The sequence below is a fragment of the Mauremys mutica genome, unplaced genomic scaffold (assembly GCF_020497125.1).
Source record: "Mauremys mutica isolate MM-2020 ecotype Southern unplaced genomic scaffold, ASM2049712v1 Super-Scaffold_100248, whole genome shotgun sequence".
NCBI classification, from domain to species: domain Eukaryota; kingdom Metazoa; phylum Chordata; order Testudines; family Geoemydidae; genus Mauremys; species Mauremys mutica.
Genome location: NW_025423294.1, coordinates 180,965 through 204,385, shown reverse-complemented (window position 1 = coordinate 204,385; position 23,421 = coordinate 180,965). Strand labels below are relative to the sequence as shown.

Sequence of the window (23,421 nt, the reverse complement as noted above, 5' to 3'; positions counted from 1 at the left end):
GGCAAAAATTGGCCCTGCTAGTGAAGGCAAGGGGACTGGACTCAATGACCTTGCAAGGTCCCATCCAGTTCTAGGCAATTGGTATATCTCCAAGTATTATTAGTCTGTTTAATGGCAAAACTTAATTTGTTTTGATAAGATTTGGAAGAGAAGTAAATCTAGTGTGAAAATGGTGTTTTAAAGGTTTCTAGTTCAGGACTTACTGAAAAATTTTTAAAGTTCCTTTATGCTGCTATATCTTTTTCTCTTGTAATCTATGTCAGAATTTAGGTAGGGTCCTGTGTCTGCACGTTCTCTTCCTTTTCCATTTTCTTCTCCACTTCTCTTTTCTTCCCTTCCTATTTTTCGGGAACCCCTATTTTTACTCGTACTGCTCTGGCAGGGGGTACAGTTTTCTCTTGGCCCCAAGCACATCAGAAAATCCACACAGGATCTGAGAGTTGCTGTCTCCTGGCCGTATAGTGAGTAGAGGGTGGAATGGGGAGAAAAGCGGCTCACACAGAGCCCCTGCCATTGGGGAGAATGGAGGACCTTGCTATGGGTGGAATCAAACACACACAACCCCTGCCATGGAGAAAGACTGGGGAACCCTGGAATGGGTGGGGGAGACAATGAAGGGCATGGGGGGGAGGGGTTTACATGAGGGATTTGCATCTGTCAACATCTCCCATGACCCACTGGGTGTTTTCCTTCCCATCTTATTTCTTCTCTTTTCTGTTACTCTTTTTTTCTGTCTCAGGTAAATGAAAACTCCACACCCCTGAGAGACGTAGCTGAGCTGACCTAAACCCTCCTACAGTAACTCCTCACTTAAAGTCGTCCTGGTTAACGTTTCGTTATGTTGCTGATCAATTAGGGAAAATGCTTATTTAAAGTTGTGTAATGCTCCCTTCTAATGTTGTTTGGCAGCCGCCTGCTTTGTTTCTTGCTTGCAGGAAGAGCAGCCCGTTGCAGCTAGCTGGTGGGGGCTTGGAACCAAGATGGACCGGCAGCCCCCTATCAGCTCACCACTCTCCTAAGTTCCCTGTGCAGCAGCTGCCTGTTGACAATGACAGTTATCTTACGAACCAAGATACATAGAACATAGGCCGGGTGGGGAGAAGTCTATGTAATTCTATGTAAGTCTATGTAACTCTAAGTGCTTCAGAATTGATTCCTTGAGGACCTGCTCCATGATTTTTCCAGGGACTGAGGTGAGGCTGACTGGCCTGTAGTTCCCCGGATCCTCCTTCTTTCTTCTCTCTTTTAAAGATAGGCACTACATTAGCCTTTTCCCAGTCATTTGGGACCTCCCCCAATGGCCATGAATTTTCAAAGATAATGGCCAATGGCTCTGCAATCACCCCCACCAACTCCTTTAGCACCCTCGGATGCAGCGCATCCGGCCCCATGGATTTGTGCTCATCCAGCTTTTCTAAATAGTCCCGAAGCACTTCTTTCTCCACAGAGGGCTGGTCACCTCCTCTCCATGCTGTGCTGCCCAGTGCAGCAGTCTGGGAGCGGATTTTGTTCGTGAAGACGGGGAGGGGGGAGGGGGGGAAGCACTGAGTACATTAGCTTTTTCCACATCCTCTGTCACTAGGTCGCCTCCCTCATTCTGTGAGGGGCCCACACTTTCCTTGACTTTCTTCTTGTTGCTAAGATCCCTGAAGAAACCCTTCTCGTTGTTACTCTTAACATCTCTTGCTAGCTGCAACTCCAAGCATGAGTTGCCCTTCCCGATTTCACTCCTGCGTGCCTGAGCAATATTTTTATACTCCTCCCTGGTCATTTGTCCAATCTTCCACTTCTTCAAACGGCGCTGCCTGCCAGTGCACTCAGCCTCACTTGGCAGGTAACAAAAGGGATCGAGTGGCCGTCCAGTTTCTGGAGAGTGGCTGACAACACCCGACCTTCTGCCCTGAGGAGAAACTGACGTGAGACAAGGCAGGGGAGGTCATTCCTGTATGGGACCAACTTCCGGTGGGGGGAGAGCGAGAGAGAGCGAGAGAGAAGCGACACGCAAGCTGCGCTCTTTCCCCAGCAGCAGGCGGGCCACGTGGTCTCTCTGCTGGCCTGGCTTCCCGGGACGGGACCCGGCTACCACTACAGGGCAGGCAAGAGCGGCGGCCCGGGCAGGGGGAGGGGCCCGAGCGGAGGGGCGGAGCCGCATGAGTGGGTATGCAGATCTGTGTGTGAGCAGAGCATTGTGGGAGTGGACACAGGCTGCCAGGCAGGGCCCGACTTTGGCACCGGGAGCTCGGCGTGGAGAAGGGAGGGGCTCCGGGGGACGCGTCGGGGCAGCTGTCGGCAGTGGGGGCCGGTGTGGGCGAGGCCGGCGGTCGGTCCGCCCCGTGTATTATAAGTGCGGGGCGAGCGAGGGCGGGCGGCGGCCAGGCAGCAGGAACTCATACTTACCTGGCAGGTAAGATACCATGATCACGAAGGTTGTTTTTTCAGGGTGAGGCTCATCCATTGCACTGCGGGTGTGCTGACCTCTGTGATTTCCCCAATTGGGGGAAACTCAACTGCGTAATTTGTGGTAGAGAAGAACTACGTTCAAGCTCTGCCCTGGTGCTTGGTTGGAACAACAGAAAACCAAAAGTGGGCTACTTAGACTTAGTGCACTGCAAAGCAGACTCTAAGGGTTTTTTTCTGTACCTTTAGGACTGCTCTTTTCCACAGGCCCTGTACTTTTGGGCACCTTTGCCGTTCCTCCTCGTAAGCAAAGCTCAGCTCTGAAACTTTACTCGGGCCTTATAAGGCTCTCTGTGTTCTTGGTTTTCCCTGGTTTTTTGCAGCTGGTCTGCTCTCTAGTCTGCTTTTGGGGGGGCTTGGACCGGTGCCTTCTTTGGCTCTAAGGAGAGCTGCCTGCCTGCTCTGCTTCTTTCCCTGCTTGTAGCTTCTTGCCCGGCCCTTCTTCTCGGGCTCTTCCTCCTTTGACGGGAGGATGGCCTGTCCAAAAGGCCTGTCCCACCTGGTCTCATCCAACAGGCAGCCTCGCCCACTGCCCTGGGGCCGCTTTGGCTTTCTCTGTCTGTTCCTGTCTCTTGGTGGCCACCCTGTCTGTGCTACGGAGACTAGGCTGTCACAACCCCATGCTGGAGGAGGGCTTTCCGTCGCTTGAGGCCCATCCGCCGCCTCCCCGAATGCCCTTAGCTACGCTGCGGGTTAGGGCGGCGTGGCCGCGTCGCTCAGGAGCGGGTTTTCCCTTTTGCACACCTCTGACGGACGGAGCTGTTTTGACGTAACTGTTCAGCACGCACCGACCCTCGGGCCTGGTCTGTGTGGGGAACGTAAATCAGCGCGGCTACGTCAGTCCGCGCCTTGGTCGGAAGAATTCTTCCGTCGACCTAGCTCCCGCCTTTCGGGGAGGTGGATGGCCGGCACCAACGAGGAAAACCCTCTCCAGGACACTTCTCCGGGAACAGTGCCCTTCCGTTTGGGGAGATTATGCTGCTTTAAAAAAGAGAAATTGTTTAACTGCCTTTCTCTGAGGCAAGGTTGACTTTGTATTGCTTCCCTCGTGGCTCCTTATAGCAGTTGCGTTCTGAAATCTTTAGGGTTTGACTTCATTTATGATGAAATCTTGCTGTAACTTTATTCTAATTTTGAATGAGTAACTAGACCTGAGCTGTTTGGTGTGTTAGTGGAGGATTGTTTAAAAACCTGGGATTCCACTTTCTGCAGCCTTTCCATTACATTTCCTCTGAAAGCCCACCGAAAGCCTCCACTTCCCACATAACTCTCTCAAACCTCCAGTCATCAGGCATACAGAAGATGCTTACAGTTTCACTCCATACGAGTCCAGTTCCTCGCTGTTTCCTGTCTAACCACTGCACACATATGGTATCCCCTCCCTACCCGGAGCTGCTTCCTGGCTTTTGCGCTCAGGACAGGAAAACGAGAATGGAGAGGTAAGCTGTGCAGGGAACTCTTCCTCAGCTCGCACTCCACCCCCCAAGGGCCTTTCGAGGTCTTCTACGGACTTCAGGTTTCATTTGATTTCCAAGGTTTATGGGCTCATTAATTAGCCATCTCTCCTAATGCAGGGATCCCACGGGTCAGACCAAAGATCGATGGCCCAAAAGAGCTAAGAAACAGAAATAAAGGTGAGCGCTAGGCGTTACATTCAGATGAGCATCCAGAATCTGACTGTGCCCTGGCATGTTCAACGCTGCCGAAAAGAAGGAGCTCGTCAGGTCCCTCTGCTAGCACCCAAATCTGGTGGCTAGTCGGTCTGCTGGGAAATAAGGAAAAGGAAATGAATAAAGGAGTCAGGCAATAACAAGGAAATGAAGAGGTTTGTCAAACGGGTTCTGTCTGATTTACCGTCTTCCCAGCTACCCGTCCAAGTTAAAGACCTAGCCCAGTATCCTGTCTGCTGACAGCGGCCAATGCCAGGTGCCCCAGAGGGAATGAACAGAACAGGGAATCATCAAGTGCTCCATCCCCTGTCGCCCATGCCCAGCTTCTGGCAAACAGGGATACCTAGCTAGGGATACTGTTGGCGAAGTGCCTTAGATGGACCTATCCTCCATTAATTTATCTAGTGCTTTTTTGAACCCTGTTACAGTCTTGGCCTTCGCGACATCCTCTGGCAAAGAGTTCCACAGGTTGACTGTGTGGTGCATGAAGAAAGACTTCCTTTTGTTTGTTTTAAAGCTGCTGCCTATTAATTTCATTTGGTGACCCCTAGTTCGTGTGTTATGAGCAGGAGTAAATAACTCTTCCTTATTTACTTGCTCCACGCCGGTCATGGTTTTATAGACCTCCCTCGTATCCCCCTTTAGTCGTCTCTTTTCCAAGATGAAAAGTCCCAATCTTATGAATCTCTTCTTAGATGGAAGCTGGTCCATATCCCCTCATCATCTTTGTTGTCCGTTTCTGAATCTTTCCCATTCCCATATATCTTTTTTGAGGTTGGGGCGACCGCATCAGCACGCAGTATTCAAGATGTGGGCGTACCATGGATTGATATTGAGGCGATATGATAGTTTCTGTCTTATTACCTGTCCCTTTCTTAATTATTCCCAATGCTCCGCTGCACATTGAGTGGATGTTTTCAGAGAACTATCCACAATGACTCCCAGATCTCTTTCTCGAGTGGTAACAGCTAATTTAGACCCCATCGTTTTATAGGGATAGTTGGGATTATGTTTGCCAATGTGCATTACTTTGCACTTATGAGCACCGACGTTCATCTGCCATTCGGTTGTCCCGTCACCCAGTTTTGTGAGATCTCTTTGTGGCTCTTGGCAGTCTGCCTGGGACTTAACTCTCTTGAGCAATTTTGTATCATCTGCAAATTTTGCCACCTCACTGTTTAGCCCTTTCCCCAGATCATTTATGAATAAGTTGAACAGTACTGCTCCCAGTACAGACACCTGGGGATAAGAGAGGGCAGATCCTCTTCTGACACTGGCAGACCAGGTGCCAGCTCATGCCAAGGCCCCTAGGCCTTACTGAAAAGTGACAACTGCATGGCTGGAAACTAGTCTTGCTCACCTGTTTGTTAGTGTTGTTAAAACAGGCATTAGCTTTATAAAAACATGTTTAGAGTTTATGACAACTCGTGAGTTGCTGCATGCATTATTCTCACCTATAATAGCCGTAGCCCATGTTGTAAGGTGATATATAAGCCTTGGCACTAAAGCTGTAAAAAACCCCTTGCCGACACCACGCCACCAGTCAGGAGAGAAGCATTACCCAGTGTGAAATGCCAGTTTACCAGAAGAGGCATTGTCTCCTTTTGAACAAGAGAAGACCCTGACTAAGACCAGAACCAGGGTGGGTGGAGGAGCATTGACTTTTGCAGGACATTCACCACCTTTGTAACTAATCTCTGCTATTTCATTATGTAACACCACACACAGAACAACCTTTTACCTCTAAAGACCAAAATGTACTGTGAAAAAAAAATCTAACAGCATAATCTTATGATGAGAAATTGCAGCACTAACAGCAATTTTAAAAGATTCAAAACTGTCTGTTTTTCTACACCAAAAACAACACATGCCAAGAAAAACCCATACTTGCCACCCACCATGTTTTGCTGTTAGGAACCCATACACCTTATTAGTGTATACTTTTCAGGCGAGGGTGACACTCTCAGGCCTCAAATGCCAGGTACAGATACTCTGTCCTTGATCCAAGATCAACAGGAAAATACACTGGATTACTCCTGCCCCAATAACAAAGAGACTGGGGATCCCGCAGCAACTGAAATGGCCATTTGGACAAGCAATCCCATCATGCAATCCGGGGTGGGTGTAACCATGCAAATGACATCAGCCCCAAAAGGCCTTGACGACAGATCACCAACAGATGGCAGGGTAGACTTCATACTGACCCTGTTTCAACTAGATTGTGGTAATTAGTGTTTGTCAATAGTACAGACGCCATGGTGGACTCTAGGCTCTGCTTGAGGGATCCTGGCACAGGGGCTGGGGGGAGAAAGGATTGTAGATTCTGACCTGAGCTCTGGAGAGGAGGCAATAATGGAAGGGGGCATTATTGACTCCTTTCCTTCTCAGGCTTCTTTGGGCTGGAGTTCTACATTCCACAGGGCCAAATGAGAGGGTGATGCCATGTTGTTAATGAAAACCAGTGCTCCAGGTGAGGCTTGAACTCACAACTTGAGCATAGCTCCTCTTAGTACTGCATGCTAACCAACTGTGCCACTGTAAGTGAGTGTTTTCTGAGACCCCCTAGGCTGATAAAGCCAAGGAGTGACCCCAAAACATTCTCAGTGGGGTTGAGCGCAGGTAGCGACAAGTGTTGGTACTTGGTGGGGTGGATTCTTCTTAAGGGTTCCAGGCCCCATTTGACCCTTTTGTTCTTCCCTGTGTAATAACAGAGCTGATTAAGACTCAATGGAGAGTCTTGCTGCAGACCAACAGAGCTGAAATCACTGAGAACAAGCTCTAAGTATTAGTCCTGCTTTGGGACAGTGTCTCTCATGCAAGAAACTGCCGAGTCTGCGCTAGCAGTGAGGATCCCTCACTAACAGCTGAAATCAGGGAGAGCTGTGTGAAGTGCAGGACCCCAGGGGTGCCTGAACCGGGGGGGACAACACCCCAGGACTTTTAAAAATGGGAGGGCTCTGCCTTGCCACTTTGTAATGACAGTAAGGGCTAATGATGGGGGGAGGGGGCAGAGAGCAGTGAGCTGGAGGAGGGGTCTTGGGGGATGAGGCAGCGCAGGAGTGGGGCCTTGGGGAGAAGGGGTGGGGTAGGGGCGTGGCCTCGAGTGGAAGGGGTGGGGCTACTGTTTGGGCTCTGGTGGCCGCTACTTTTAGGCAGGGCCACCCTGGGGGGGCAAGTGGGGCAATTTGCCCAAGGCCCCGGGCCCCGCATGGGCCCCGCAAACCCTGGCCAAGAATCCCTTCCCTGGCAGCGCTCCGGGTCTTCGGATGCACTTCTGTGGTGGGTCCTTCAGTGCTGCCGAAGACGCAGAGCGAGTGAAGGACCCGCTGCCACTGAAGACTCGGACGCCGCCCAGTGAGTACAAGACGCCGCAGCAGGTGGCGCCTTTTTTTATGTCCGCTCCCCCGCTTTGCCCCAGAGCTTTTAGGGAGCCTGCCCCGCTCCTGGTGGGACCACAAGACGTCCCAGAGCAGAGAGGGTGGCCAGCAGAGCGGTGACAGGGGGGAACAGCAAGTGGCCGGCAATGGGGCCAGACAGCGGAGGGAGAAAGGGGCTTTCCCCCGGGAGCTGAGAGGTGAACTCTGGGTTTTCACTGACCCAGGACAGCAGCTGGGGGTGAGGTGCAGTGAAGGGAGGGGCACATCCACAGAGCTTCTGGGGTCTGGATTTAAGAGCCCGAAGCCAAAGGCCACTGCCCAGTGCACTGTGGGTGGGTGTTTTGCTCATAGTGTTGTGTTATGAATCCTGATTGTGGTGTTTTCCCAAGTTAATACAAGGTGATTTTTCTCCTTTTTATTAAAGTTTCTTTTCTGCACTCAGTGCGTGTGAGTGGGGAAAGTATCGCCTCTTAGAGGCACCCAGTGGCCAGGGTTAGTTTCCCCAGGTTACTGGGTGGGGGCTTAGGCAGATTGTGTGTTGTATTGTTGAAGAGGAGCCCCAAGCACCCAAACAGGGAATTGTAACTTCGACCTTCAGAGTAAGAGCCAGAGGTGCTGCCAGCTGAGCTAGCCAGGCCGCCTAAACGTATTAACCCCTTTCACCGCAAGAGCAAACACCAGGTACTTCTGTGCTTCTCAGCAGCTGGGAAAAAGCCTCTTGGGGGAAATATCTCCTGCCCCACTGCCAAAAGGAGCCCCTTGAGTGGGAACGGTCAGAGGCCCCACTCGGGGGCTGGCCCTGCTTTCCAACCACCTTGTGATGCTGGCCGCAGAACGAATGCTGGTCTGTGAGTGGCCTTCAGTGGGGGGTTGGCATGGCAGGGAGCAGGTTGGCTGGGTGTCTTTGTGGCTGTCTGCTGGCCACACATAGGCATGGTCCTGCCTTCCTCTTGCCCCGCCCTTGGTTGCTCTGTGGCTTTTAAGCCTTCCCTTGGAGCTGTCAGCACCAGCTGCCTCTGCTCCAGGTGCCCAGAGGAGGAGAGGTGCTGGGCTCCAGCCTGGGACTCTTCCTCCCTCCTGCCTAGCCCTGACTATGAAGCCTGGCCCTGGAAATCCTTCCTTTAAATGCCATGTGGGCAAGAGGAAAAGCGTGGCAGCTGCAGGGACCAAAGTTGAGGACTTCAGGTGAAGCAGCGAGAAACAACCATATGGTCAAACCACAGGACTCTCTAGCCAGACTGTTAAGTTCTAGGACCCCAACCTATAGCAGCCAGCCCATTGAACCAGCCAGACCAAAGACCTATCTCCAGTGGCCATCAGTCACCCAGCAGGAGGGAAAAAATTCACTCTAGTTCACCCTGAGAGAGAGTAGCCAAGCACATTGAGCTCCAGGGCTTTGTAGCAAACTAATATATCTCCAGGAGGTCCCACTGAGATTTGAACTCAGATTCCAGGATTCAGAGTCCTGAGTGCTGCCCATTACACCATGGGACCTGCTGCTGTTTTATTTTCTAGACCCCTGTGACTCTCAGCTGGCTGGTTTGCACTCTGCACTTATTGCTTCCCAGCAGTGGCTTCCTCTCGCAGGACTCTCTCTCCTCCTCCAGCGACTGTGGTCCTGCACTACCGGATCCGTGGGTCCTGCCCTGAGTCCCCGCATCCCCCTGCTTTGTCTCCATTCCCTGCAGGCCACAAAAATGTCCCTTCACTTGGTGCTCCCACTCATATCGGCCAGCTGCAGCCTCATCTCCTGGAACTCGGGCAGCTGTCGCTTGATCCGGTCATACAGTCACACGCTGACTGGCTCCCCTGCCTGGATGCTCTTGTGGAAATCCCACAGGCGACGTTGCAGGACTTGGCACCATTGGTTTCTTAAATGTTGTGGTGTTTGCCCGACTGCCACAACAAAGCCGCCAACTCCTCCCTCACCGACTCCCACCAATCCCCCTGGGTGCCATAGAACCCTCTGATGCTTTTCCGTTCTGCCAACACCACCAGGCCTCCCGCTCTGCTCCTTTATCTTGCAAGCTCTGGATGTTCAGCTTCCAATATCCTCTGCCCTGGGTCAGGGAATTGAAATCCTGCTCAACACCAAACAGTCTAGAGGAAGGGAGCCAGTTCCTTCATAGAACTTTCCTTTCACGCCTTAACTGGGGACCATACACACTAATATAGCCATAACCAGTGCTACAGAGCACAAAGCCCACCAGTAATGCCCTCCGTGGTCGGAGCTCCAGCACCTTCTGTACTCGCACCATGAATGTGAAGAACAAGACTCCAACCCCATCATTCTTCACTGGCCTGGAGGACCAGAGAGATGGGCCCTTCCACCAATCACCCTCTGCCCATCAAGCTACCCTAGAGTTGTTAATGTGCATTTCCTGAACACCCACCATGTCCAAGCCCAGCTGCTCCAAGGCCATGAACATCAAGTGCCTCCTCCTGGGCCCCCAAATCCCTTCCAGCTTCCAAATGGCCATTTTCACAGATGCCCCTTCCAGGGCACTGCCCTTGCTCAGCTGCAGAGAGGACTTTTCATCCCCAATCCCTGCCCAGCACCCCCTCTGGCACCATTCCTGAGGGCCACCCTGCCTCACTCTCTTCCTGCCATATTGGGTCCACCAATAACTCATGTAGGAGAGACAGCTCCCATCCCTCATTGGAAAAGGTGAGGCCAGCAGCACACAGGTTTTTTTTTTCATATTGCAGAGCCCAAGCTCAGAGACTCACCTTGGAGTGCAGGCACCCCTGTGCTCCCAGAAGACAAACCACCATTGTACAAAAAGGGATGAAAGGACCTGCTGAAGTCTGGGATTGAACAAACATCCTTTAGATCTTCAGCCTAATACGCTCCCAACTGAGCTACTTTGGCAGCTGGGTAGCAGTATTTTGGCCAGTTGCTTCTCTTTCCGGGATTTTTTTGCAGCAGTTGCACACAAAAAGGACGTCATTGTGAGTGGCCCATGAAGACAAGACTTGCTTTTGCCTGCCTTGCTCAGCTTGACTTGACTTGCTGCCTCACCCGGTTCCTGCCCTAGTGCCCGAGTTGACCTGGCAGTGGAAGGGGACTGGGGGCCAGTGGCACAGGGAGGAAGTTGAGCTGGACCCTGAGCTAGACTAGACCCTGGCAGCAAGAGTCTGGCCACCACCTGCCGCCCCACCCTGTTGTCCTGGCTTCCGCCACTGGGTGTCGTTTCGGGAGGGAAGTGGGGCTTCTGCCTCCCCTCCCCGATTTTCACACCGCAGAGGAGTGCGAACAGGAAAACCAACGGCTGCTCCACCCCCCACCGGAGGAACCCGACGCCCTTAGCTGTGGGGAGTAAGAAGTGGCTGTTGGCTGACAGGGCCTGTCCCCGAGGAGCTGGAGCAGCAGCTGCCGCCTCCCCCTCGGCTCCAGGCTGTGGGAAATGCTCATTGCCTGGCTGCATGGGCGGCTGCTGCTCCGTGCTCTGGTGAGCGTCTGTATTGCTCTGTCAACCCCCCGTCTTCACTGAGCGAGTCTGGTAAGGTCCCAAGTGCCCCCTCTGGCCTGGCAGCTGAGAGTCTGTGCAGACATCAGCCCCCCTGCCAGCCCCACAGGCAGCAGCAGTGCCAGCCCCCCAGCACCACAGGGGCACTCAATGCACTCTCTGTGGGGAAATGGCTCCCATGGAGTCGCTGACTTGGCTCCTTTCGCACTCTAGAGAGAGGAGCAGAACCAGGGCTATGGCTGATCTATAGGGCACCAGGTGAGTAGCAGACGGTTCAGGTGCTGAGAGTTTGCCTGACCTATCAGGGACACAGTGTGAGGTGGTGTCCCAGGCATCTCTATGAAAGGAGCAGAACAGGATTTACTTGGGGTGGGAAGAGAATTGAGAGTGTCTCGGGGGGTTGTACAGAGGTATTGCCCCGGTGAGAGACTGGCTAAAACACAGGCCTCATTGTGAGCAAGATTCCAACCTGCGCAGGGGAACCCTATTGGATGTCGACTCCAACGCCTTAATCACTCAGCCATCAGCACAGTAATGCCCTAACGCCAGAGAATCACAATGCCCAGGTGTGAAGTCATCTGAACTACAGAATTCCCACAGCAAACCTGGCTCCCAAAGCACAGGGGGGATTTGGGGTTCATTCTCTTTGCTTAGCCATGTGCAGTCGCACAGCAGGATGTGGCTGGTGGGACAGGGATACTGAATGCTCAAGGGTCAGGCCCAGGAAGGTTGAAGCTTCATAAGCTTCTTGCCCTGCAGTCAGCCTGCTCAGAGAAAGGAAACTCCCGCAGAATCCGGACTGGCTGTGTATAGCGCACTTCCACCGCATTGCCCAGCGCCCCAGCGACAAGCCAGAGCTGTGGTTTGGGAGTGAGAGGCACAGGCAGAGCGCTGACTGGTAGCTCAGGGCTCAGATAGCAGGGGCTGCAGGCAGGGAGTCAGGGGCACCGGCAGAGCATTTAATTGAACCGATTTAAATCTCAGGTTTAATCATTCCTGGGACTGGACTTGGCTAGGACTCTCGGGCATCACTGAAGTGTTCTTGAAAACAGGTTCCAGCTTTGTCCAGCCCCCTCCTTTTCTGAGCTGGGCTGCAGCCCCTGACGCAGCCGCCCGCCCGCCTGCCGCGGAGAGCGGGCCCAGCAGAGGCTGCAGCAGGAACCGGGCGGCACTTTGGCAAGGGCACCTGGTGGGGCTGGCGGCCGGGCTCTCAGCGCCGAAGAGCCCGGGCTGGCCAGGGGAGTGCACCAGGCAGGGGGAGGGGCCAGACTGGAGGACTGGAGCCGCGTGAGCAAGTGTGCGAGCAGAGCATTGTGGGAGAGGAAGCAGGAGTAATCCAGTGTATTTTCCCTGTTGATTTTGGATCAAGGCAGTTTTGAATCTCTTCAAATTGTTGTGAGTGCTGCAGTTGCTCCCCCTAAGCTTATGTCGTTAGATCTCTTTCACGGTGCATTTTGGTCCTGAGAGGTAAAAGGTGTGTTGTGAGGGAGTGAGGTAGCAAACGTTAGTTGCAGAGGTGGTGCATGTGCCACAGAAGTCGTGTGCTTTTCCCCCCCACCCCCACTCCTGTCCAAGAGTCCAGTATTTGCATAAACCCACCCACTGACCTGTGACTAACAATCTCGCTCTCCTAACTCTTCCAGCAAAACAGGCCAAAGAAAGTGTATGCGAGCGCTGTACCACAGCCCTGGTACTCTTTTCGGTTCCTTCCCACAGAACTTTTCCTCCATAGCAGTCCAGTTCCTTGCTGTTGCTTGGCTAACCACTGCATGCATGTGCTCTACTGTATGTCCTGACCTGATTCCCGGCTTTTGTGCTCAATACAGCCTTGCCCCTCCATGTCTCTGTGGCGCAATGGGTCGGCGCAATGGGTCAGCGCGTTCGGCTGTTAACCGAAAGGATGGTGATTCGAGCCCACCCAGGGACGGCGCTAAGCCCGTGCTACTTCCCTGAGACCTGTGGGGGGAGCCTCAAAGGTCCCATTTTGCTGCCTCAGTGCTTTCAGCTGGTGGTCCAAAGAGCAGGCTGGATGCCATTCAGAAACCCATCTGCCAGCAGCCGTGCCGGAGGCTCAGGCTTAATCCTCAAAGTGGAGCACAAAAACTTTCAGCCGGGAACATTTCGCTCCCTTCCCGCCTCCGCCCAAGCGGCAAGGGAGAAGCGGAGGAGACAGGCCGGCTCAAAGACGCCTCCCTCCCACTTCCCTGTACGCTGTGCAAAGCTCTTGGCCTGCCTCATGCCTCGTCAGGAAAGCGCGGCCATGCAGCCCAAGCCTGAGTCACGTCCGCGGCCTGGCCCGCCCCGCCCCGGCTGACAGCGCGCAGAGCCACGCGAGTCAATGGCAGGTCGAGTCGGGAGCCTCGGCTCTTTCCCCTGACAGCCACACACACAGCGCTGCCTAGCACCCCGAGAGCCTCCCTCGTGTTCTCCCGCAGCAGCCGCCTGCCGGTGTGGGTGGGAAAAGGGGACCAGGAAGCACTGCAGCCTCATTCCAGGACAGGAGGCCCTCGCCACGCCCAGGCCTGCCTCTTGCCTTCAGCCCAGGCAGCCAGAGGTGCCGGGGAGCTCCCTGGCAGGCCGCCGCTTCACCTCAGCCACCTCTTGCCTCATGGCCTAGGCTCTTGGGGCTCTGCTGGTCACCGGCTCGCTTGAAGGCCCAGAGGGAAAAGAAACAAGCACACGTGTAGCAGAGGATGGTTTTGATCCATTGACCTCTGGGTTATGGGCCCAGCACGCTCCCGCTGCGCCACTCTGCTGCTTCTTCACACCCTCCCCCTTCCACCTAGCCGCCACTATCCGGATTAGTGCCTTACACGCTCTCGCGCTGGCAGGCAGATGCGCAGGCTGCTAGGCAGCTGCCCTGGTCACAGGATTTTACAGCTTCTACAGGGTAAAAAGGATCTATTTGGGGTTTGGACCCCATTGGGAGCTGGGTAGCTGAGTGCCGGAGACGGGAGCACTTCTTAAACTGTTTTCAGTTACGCTTTCAAGCTTGTGGGGGACGAGGTTCAGCCTTGGATCCGTGTCTGCAGCAGGCAAGCACCTGTGGCTCAATCGCCCCCCCCCCCCCCCGCCGTATTAGCAGACTAAAACGCAGAGTGAACGCACACGTCCTGCAAAGGAACAGGAGCCGGGATCTCAAACAAAAGTCAACATTTTATTAAGATGAGGTTCAAAGAAAAAAAAGTGTACGGTACGGAGTTTCGGCGTACAAGTTTCTGGTGCTCAGGGAACAACATACAGCTTACCCAAGGAGTGCGAAGTTCGGTTTAAAATGGGGTGGCGTAAGAAATACATAATCTGCAATAGCCCGGACTGGGGGTAAAAGGTTAACGTACAGACACTGAGTTAGGAGGGTATGTTGTCCATACGAGGGCTACGTTCGGGTGTGGAGTATAACGAGCGGTTACGACGATGAGGATGGATTGACCCGGGTTAGGTGAGTTTTAACGTTCGGTGTTTTGGAATCTTTGCCACAATCTAGTTGAAGCAGGGTCAGTATGAAGTCTGCCCTGCCATCTGTTGGTGATCTGTCGTCAAGGCCTTTTGGGGCTGATGTCATTTGCATGGTTACACCCACCCCGGATTGCATGATGGGAGTGCTTGTCCAAATGGTCATTTCAGCTGCTGCGGGATCCCCAGTCTCTTTGTTATTGGGGCAGGAGTAATCCAGTTTATTTTCCTGTTGATTTTGGATCAAGGACAGAGTAACTGTACCTGGCATTTGAGTTCTGAGAGCGTCACCCTCGTCTGAAAAGTACTCACCATTAAGGGGTATGGGTTCCTAACGGCAGTGCGTGGAGGGAGGTAGAAGTGGATGTTTGTTGGTCTCTTGCAGGTGCTGCTGATGATGTCCTTTCTGCTGTCCCTGGTGTGGAAAGACAGAGGCGGTTTTGAATCTTTTTAAATTGTTATTAGTGCTGCAGTTGCTCACCCTAAGCTTATGTCGTTAGATCTCTTTTTGGTCCTGAGAGGTAAAAGGTGTGTTGTGAGGGAGTGAGGTAGCAAACGTCAGTTGCAGAGTTGCAGAGGTGGTGCATGTGCCACAGAAGTCGTGTGCTTTCCCCGCCCCCGCCCCCATCCCCATCCCCATCCCCATCCAAGAGTCCAGTATTTGCATAAACCCACCCACTGACCTGTTACTAACAATCTCCCTCTGCTAACTGTTCCAGCAAAACTGTTCTGCCAGGTTCTCATTCCACACTATATTCCTGCAAACTTAAGCTTTTAAGTAGCATCAGATACCACCTGTTTCAGTATAACTGAAATTTTTACTTATCTGTCTATGATTTTAAGTGTATGCTATATCACATTATTTGTAATAGGATAAAAATTAATTCTATTTTTTAACTAAAGAGAGAAGAAAACCATAAATTGTGCATTTAGAGAGTTCAGAAGAATCTCAGGATGTTAAACACAAATATTTATTTTCAATCTCTTTTAAATTGCTATTCTTTGGAACCCATGTCCCTTGTCTAACGATTTTTATGTAGGTTCGGGTGAGTCCTGAAATCATGAACTGCTAAGTACCGTTCTACTGTTTTTGATTCATATGACCAGGATTACTACACTTTATTACTCTTGCCCTATTAAGAAAGAGTTTGGGAATCCCACAGCAGCCAAAATCTCCATTTGGACAAGCACCCCCATCATGCAATGCGGGGTGGGTGTGACCATGCACATCAGCAACAAAAAGTCTTTACAACACATCACCAACAGATGGCAGGGTAGAGTTCATTCTGACCCTGCTTACATCCTCCTCCAGCCAAGAATTGGTGATCCTGATAAATCACACTCCTTATACCAGCTCACTGGTATTGAATGCTGAAGTTATAGCTAGCAAAAGTAGCCACCCATCTCTGCCCTGTAGCATCCAGCTTAGCCCTTGTTAACACACATGTCAGTTGATTGTTCTCTGTCCATACCTGAAACTGAGCACCGGACAAGTAGTCTGGAAATTTCTCAGTGATGGCCCATTTCAAGGCCAAGAACTACAGCTGGTGGATGGGATACCGAGTTTCGCTATCGGACAGTCCTCAGCTGGCAAAGGCCACAGATTTACATTTGCCTTCCACTTCCTGGTAGGAGACTGCTCCTAGACCCTGCAAACTGGCATCAGCATGCAGGATAAACAGTTTGTTGGGTCAGCAGGGACTAGGACTGGCACATGAATCCGGCAAATAATGATTTCCCATAAAGCCCTGTGTAGTGAGGCGGCCTGGCTCCCGACGGCCCCTGAGAGAGAGGAACCAGAACAGCCACCCCAGTGGGCGGAGCTACCGCCACCTGTTCCCGCCCCCCGGAAGTCAAGGGGCAGGGCAGGAAGTATAAAAGCCCGGCCTCAGCCCTCAGTTGGAGCCCAGCGGCCGGAGAGGACGGACGCTCTTGAGCAGGCTCCTGCCGGACCAAGCCTGTTCTGAGCCAGGTACCCTGACATGGACGGACCGAGCCTGCCCCGAGCTAGGTACCTGGATGCGGACCGACCGAGCCTCCCTTGAGCCAGGTACCCTGAGGTGGACTGGCCGAGCCTGCCCTGAGCCCGGTACCCCGAGGAGCGGCCCGAGCGGGCCTCCTGACCCGAGTACGGCGGAGCAGCCTGACCTCGACCGCCTTCAGCATGCCGAGGAGCCCATGGTGTGGGACCCCAGCGGCAAGCAGGTACCGGAGGGGGAAATGGAGTGTAGCCCGGGGGTAGCCGACCCCTGTCCGGCTGAGGGCACTGACGTGCCCATGTCAGTGTGTTGCGGCCAGGATCCCCACTGACTGCAGCGGATCCACGCTGCTGTTAGGGCCCTGGGCTGGGACACAGTGGAGTGGGTGGGCCTGTGTCCCCCCTGCCACCCCACTCACGGGTGGCAGGGGGGACACAGGCCCACCCACCCCCTCCTACCTGCGTTCAGGCAGAGAAGCCTGCCCTTACCTGCTGTGGCTCAGAGCCTGACACAAGGGCCTGAGCCCCGGTATTGTTGTGACTGCTCAGCTCCTGGTACAAGGACCTGAGCCCTGACCTGTCCCTGTTGCTGCTCAGCCCCTGCCTGAGGGCCTGAGCCCCTTGAACTACTGTGGTTACCCCGCCCTGACTAAGGGCCTGGGCTCCCTGAACTAGTGTTGTAGCTCAGCTCCTGAGACAAGGACCTGAGCCCCTGGGACTATTGTTTGTTGCCCCACCCTGACCTAGGGCTGGGGCTTACTGACTATTGTTGCTCAGCTCCTGAGACAAGGACCTGAGCCCTGGACTGATATTACTACTCAGCTCCTGATGCAAGGACCTGAGCCCTGAACTGTTGTTGTTGCTCAGCTCCTGCTGTAAGGAGCTGAGCCTAGAACTGCTGTGTTTGGTGCCCCGCCCTGATTGAGGGCCTGGGCTTAGCTTGTTAACTTTGTTACTGCTCAGCCTGCAGGGGGATCTGAGCTCCCTGGACTCTGGTGTGTTGCCCCGCCCTGAGCTAGGGCTTGGGGCTTACTGACTTTGTAACTGCTCAGCTCCGGCTGCCAGGACCGGAGCTTAGAACTGGTTCGCTGCCCGCCCTGAATGAGGGCCGTGGCTTATTGACTTTATGGGTGCTCAGCCTGCGGAAAGGATCTGAGCCTAGACCTAGTGTCTGCTGTCCCGCCCTGACTGAGGGCTGGGGCTCATTGCATTAACCGTGTGCCTTCTGTTCCGCCCCTGCTTGAGGGGCAGAACCCCACGACCTTCAGAACCCGGAGACTGATTGGGGCCGTGTAGTGAGGTGGCCTGGCTCCCGATGGCCCCTGAGGGGGCACGGCCCCAACCTCGGACTATTACACGCTGTCACATCTCTCATCCCGCCATGTCCCCAATGGAGAGGAGAGGAGCCCCTCCCATGTCCCAGGCCAGGCACACCAGATCTTTGGGGGGAGATGTCCATGGCCCAGCCCAGGTGTGCTGGAGCTGCTGGGGAAAAAAGTTCTTTCCTCAGCTCAAGCCCGCCACTGGTGTTGCAGTGGGGGAGAGGTATCTCTCACCTGGTTTTTAGATGCTTGGATGAGAGGGAGCAGGAGGAAGATTTTTCTTCTCCTTCCATTTCAAACTTTTCACCCCCAACCCAACCACTTTCTACTCTAGTCTGATCTCTCTCTCATGTCTCCAGGGCCGTCCTTAGCCATAGGCAGCCGCCTAGGGCACCACTAGGTCTGGGGGCACGGCTCTGCTGGGAGCCTGGACAGATGGGAAGCAGTGGAGCATGTAAGAGCAGGGCTGCTGGGTCCTAGACAGAGCCGAATGCAGCACAGTCTGAGGGAGGGGATTGTCTGCTGGGGTCTCGGGGAGGGGGAGGGGGGAGGGGTTGGGGAGGGAGCTCACCTGTGAGTGTGACTCTCCCCCCGGCTGAGGTGAGGTGAGGCGAGGCAGGCTCTGCGGCTCTGGAACCAGTATCCTCTGTTGTCCCCCATAACATCCATTCTTCTCCCGCCCTGCCCCATGGAGCACCCCCTCCTTTCTCCCTCCTCCCCAGGAGCATCCCTCTCTCTCCCCTCCCTCAGGGCTGGGTTGGGTGAGGTGCTGGGGGGTAGGTGGGGGGAGGAGGCTGCCTGCTGAGGAATGAAAGTGAAAGTAACTCACTTCCTCGGCCAGGACTGGAATGTCACACGGGGCTGGGCTGGGGTTAGCCAGATGTGTGAAAAATCAGGACGAGGGTTGGGGTAGGGTGAGCAGATATCCCTATTTTATAGGGCCAGTCCCAATTTTGGGGTCTTTTTCTTATATAGGCTCCTTTTACCCCCCCCCTGCTCCCCACCCCCTGTCCTGATTTTTCACACTTGCTGTCTGGTCACCCGAGGTGGGGGTAATTGGTGCCTATATAAGACAAAGCCCCAAATATCGGGACTGGCCCTATAAAATCAGGACATCTGGATCTGGTCACCCTAGCTGGGGAGCGCCTCTCCCCCGGGCTGGCAGCTGCCAGTGATCCATCTCATCCTGGGGGGAGCTGCACAGGGCAGGATGAGCTGCTGTGGCTCCATGGGTGACCTAATCCTGAGATCAGATGCTGGGCTAACTTCACCATGGTCCGTAAGGCTGGTGGTGGTGCTCATGGGCATGTGATTGGACCTGAGGGTTTGCTGCTGCTGTTGCCACTCTGCACCCCAAGAGGTGGATTTTGGGGTCTACTGCAGCTGTTGGACCAGCAGGCTGGGGGGTGAGCCAAGCATGAAAGCAGTGTAGTGTTGCCATTTAGATTGTCATTTAACAACTTTGTTTACCAAAAATTATTGCTAACAATCCTGAATCCAATTTCAATTTTTTTTTAAATCAATATCTTAGCCAAAAACAGAAAATTAAGTTGTTGACAATTATTAATGACAGGTTTGGTTTGAGACAGGGAGTGGGCCAGTTTTCATCAGAGAAACAAAAAATGTTGACTGACTTTCCTATAGCCTGTTACTCCAGATAAGAGCCCTCCAACAACTGTAATATGCTCATCTCCTTACTAGTGTATAGAGCAGGGGTCAGCAACCTACGGCACACATGCCAAAGGTGGCAGGTGAGCTGATTTTTGGTGGTACGCAGCAGCAGGCTAAGCGGCTCAGCCCATCACTGCTCTGGTGTTCCAGCTGCTGCCCTATTGCCAGCTGGGATACCAGATGCCGGCCCCACTCAGCAGCTGCTGCTAGCCTGGGGACCACCAAGGAAGCCCAGGCTGGCAGCGGGCTGAGTAGGCCGCTGAACCACTCAACCTGCTGTCAGCCTGGGGTTCCATTCACTCAGCCAGCAGCGGGCTGATTGGGCTGGTGGCTGGCTGAGCAGGGCCGGTGGGGGGTTGAGTGGCTCAGCCTACTGCTACTCCGGGGTTCCGGCTGCCGGCCCCTTGCCAGTCAGGAGCCCAGCCGCTGGCCCCACTCTGCCTCCTGCCAGCCTGGATGAGGCTGGTATCGGGCTGAGGGGGGTTGGTGGCCTGGATCCTGGCTGGCAGGAGTTGGTGGTCAGAACCCTAGACCAGCAGCGCGCTGAGCAGGCCCTGGGATCCTTGTCTAGGGTTCCAGCTACCAGCCCTGCTCAGCCCGCTGCCAGTCTGGGGTTTCATTTACTCAGCTGGCAGTGGCCTGAGCAGGACCTCAGATAATAACAATAGTTTATTTATATAATATAGACATAGAGAGAGACCTTTTACAAACATTAAAATGTGTTACTGGCACGAGAAACCTTAAATTACAGTGAACTTGGCACACCACTTCTGAAAGGTTGCCAACCCCTGGTATAGACTGATCATATGTTGTACTAAGATTTTCCTGCTTTTTTTTTTCCTGAGTCAGTATAGCTTTTGCCAGCCCAGAAGTTGGGCAGCCAATGTTTTACATTTTCACAATGTTTTCTCCAACTTTCATAAAGTAAATACATAGTTAATATGAGTTAAAAAGGCCAGGGACACTTCCTTGTGAAGAATCTGTGCAGCAGATCATGCTAGAGCTGTGAAAATGTCAGTTTTTGATGGAACTTTAGAGGCAGTGATTTATCATGTATTTTATCATGTGAATGTACTGCTATTGCTAATGTCTTTCCAAACAAAAATAAGGCACACTAGGACTTCTGTAACATTTCTGTGCTACCTTAATCTAGATGAGATGATTCTGTGCTGACTTCATTTTGGTCACTTTGTGCTTTACCTAGCAGTAAAACTAGGGTTATATTTTCCCACTGTTTGGAAACCCAGCTTATTAAACTGATTTTGCAGCCAAAAAAGCCAGAAAGATTGCTTTTAATTAAAAACAAATCTTTGTTTCAATACCTCTTCATATAAATTTCCAATAAAATTTTGACAAATTAAAAAAATTATATTATTTGCCTCATTCTGTCAAATCAGAATTTTTTCTATAGTGCTACTTCTTTAGTGCTAGTGCATCAGCATTACAGTGTGCTTCATTAAGTTAAACTGGTTTTAATAACGTGAATGTGGCAAGTTTTCCAATACTGTATGCTTATGTTTGTGTTGCTAAGAGCAGATCAGGCACAGGGGCACCAGTTTAATAATCTCGCCTAGGGCACCATAAATCTTAAGGACGGCCCTGCATGCCTCAATTCTCTTTTTCCTGGCCTTGTTCCAGAGCCCTCACAGCCCAATTCTCTGCCCTAACGTTGAGTTCTCTGCTGCACCCTGAACCTCTCATTCCAACCCCACACCAAAGCCTGCACCCCCAGAGCCAGTGCTCTCATCCCCCTGCACTCCAACTCTCTGTCCCATGTAGCCTGATTTAGGGTATACTAATAATATTAATTTGGAAAATATGATGAAAATTTAATTTAATAGCTTACATTTTATCTAATTTAATTGAGTTTTAAAGTTACAGTTGCATTACTGCTATTCAAAAGATACATATGGCATTATATGCAACAAAGTTTTGGTTAATGTACTCACACCCTTCCTTAATAACCTGGTGGTAAGAGACACAGGACCAGCCTTGCAGTTCAGGTTTCTCAATTCTTGAGTGAAAGATGCAGTGCTTAGAAAAAGCTAGTGTTACTTTGGGTTTACTTGACTAAGTTAAACTTAAAATCAAATCCGAATAAAAACTTAGGGAAACCGAGCTTAGCCTAGTTCCTTTGAAACTGAAAGTTTAAGAACAAGTACAGCCTACTGATAGTAGATAGAGAGAGAGTGGAGGAAGTAAGTCAGAATGATAGAGTGACGTGCTCTAGCGAGGTGGGTTACCTCTTTTATAGGGCACAAGTGCTGGAAATCCTTCCTCCTATGCCCAAATTTCATTCCTTACCCACAAAACATTAGGGTATGCTTACTTCATAGACTAGTATGTTTGTGCGTGTTGATGACATGTACATATGCACATAAGTTCCCTTGTGGTGTATGTGTTAATTCTGTGGGTACAACACTGAAAAACCCCTTATGCCATTCTCCATTGTCGATTGGTCTAGGTAAAGGTCTTAGACAGGCGTGGGTGCTTCTCTCTTTAAGTAACAAGATAAAGGTCAATTTTCCTTTCTGAGTAAAAGGTCGCAATATAGATATGCTCACTTTGCCTTAGCTTAACATACAGGATATGGCCTATAGGTCCTCAGAAGTCATGTGCCCCAGCCCCCTAATCATTTTTATTGCCCTCTGCTGGACTCTCTCCAGTTTGTCCACATCCCTTCTCATGTGGGTCCCAACCCCAAAAGTACTCACATTTCACCCCAATGGCTCCGAAATGTACATAGGGTGCTGCCATGGTCAAGTCACTCTTGAGCCTGCTGGCAGAGAACAAGGTGAAAAATAGCCAGGACGTCACTCAGTCAATTCCCTCTGCTCCCAGCAGGTGGTATCGGAAAGCTCCAAGATCCCTCACTTCCCTTTCTCTCATCAGCTTCAGGCCCCAGGGTTACAAATGCACAAACCAGTTGGGAGTCTCCCCTGGGCTCAGGGTGGGGCTGCGCTCAGGGGATGAACTTGCACACTTGGGATTTTAGTGCAAAGATACAAGTTCAATTTCTCATAGAGAAATCTGAGGGCAATTTATATTTGGTTAAAAATCTTATTTAGTGAAAGGAAAGCTGCAGTGACAGCCTGGTTACTGGGGTGCAAAACATTTTCCTCCTGGGAGAAACAAGAAGTTAGAATTAGAAATTTACATCATTTGTTCCAATGTTGGCACAGGTTTAATTTTGCTTCTGTGTAGGTTTGTTTCAGGCTGTGACTGTTTTGGTTTATTGGGTTGTTTTGTTTTTTTAAGTTGGAATGGAGATTTAATTGACATTTGCTGGATTCGAATGGCTGACCTACAACACCAGTTTTGACATTGTTCTGCATATTTTATACAGATTTGGCCAGTATTCAAGGATTCAATTCCTTTATAGGAGGTTTTAGTGGTCAGGCTTATTTATTTTATGTTATTTTCTCATCCTGCTGTAGCACACCTTTTTGATAAAATGTTGAAATTATTAATTTATGGTATTTGTTAGTTTTTATTTTTAAAAACAAAGTTTTTGTTAGTGTTTGGGTTTTAAATTAAACATTGTTTTTGGTTTCAATTTTTTATTTTGGCTTTGGTTATTGATGGGATCTTTAAGAACTTTGGATTTAATTTAGATAATTTTTTCTTCAAGCTTCCCAAGACACAGACCAGGTTTTCATCTCGAGGCCAAAAGACCAATAACATCAAGACGCTTGATCACGGCCTTGGATAGGCCAAGAGACTACTCACCCTATTTACTATTTTATTTTAATAAAGGTTGTATTGCTCTAACCCCTGGCCGGGGGGAGAGGAGATGAGCCTGGCCTTTAAGTGAGAAGGAGCAGAGGCATGGGAGGCATGGCCCCCGTGAAGGGTGGGGCCAGGTGATGGGGGGCACAGCCCCTCCAATTTTTTTTGTCTAGCCCACCTCAGTCCCCCACCAAACGAGAAGAGTCTGATGCCACCCCTGGTGGTCACCGGGTGTCACTGGTGCTCCATGGGAAATATGCTCTTTGCATTACCCAGATTGGTGGGAAACACACT

At 51.8% G+C, this 23,421-nt stretch overlaps 3 non-coding genes across 3 annotated transcripts; 2 read left to right on the top strand and 1 right to left on the bottom strand.

Moving 5' to 3' along the window:
• The first annotated feature begins 2,389 nt into the window (after window positions 1-2,389).
• On the top strand, window positions 2,390-2,550 carry LOC123360318. Its single transcript, XR_006576001.1, has one exon. It is a non-coding gene; the product is annotated as a U1 spliceosomal RNA (small nuclear RNA).
• Window positions 2,551-8,926: 6,376 nt separating this feature from the next.
• TRNAQ-CUG lies at window positions 8,927-8,998 on the bottom strand. The gene has a single exon. It is a non-coding gene; the product is annotated as a tRNA-Gln (tRNA).
• A 3,816-nt stretch (window positions 8,999-12,814) lies between these two features.
• TRNAN-GUU lies at window positions 12,815-12,901 on the top strand. The gene has a single exon. It is a non-coding gene; the product is annotated as a tRNA-Asn (tRNA).
• Window positions 12,902-23,421: the final 10,520 nt, after the last annotated feature.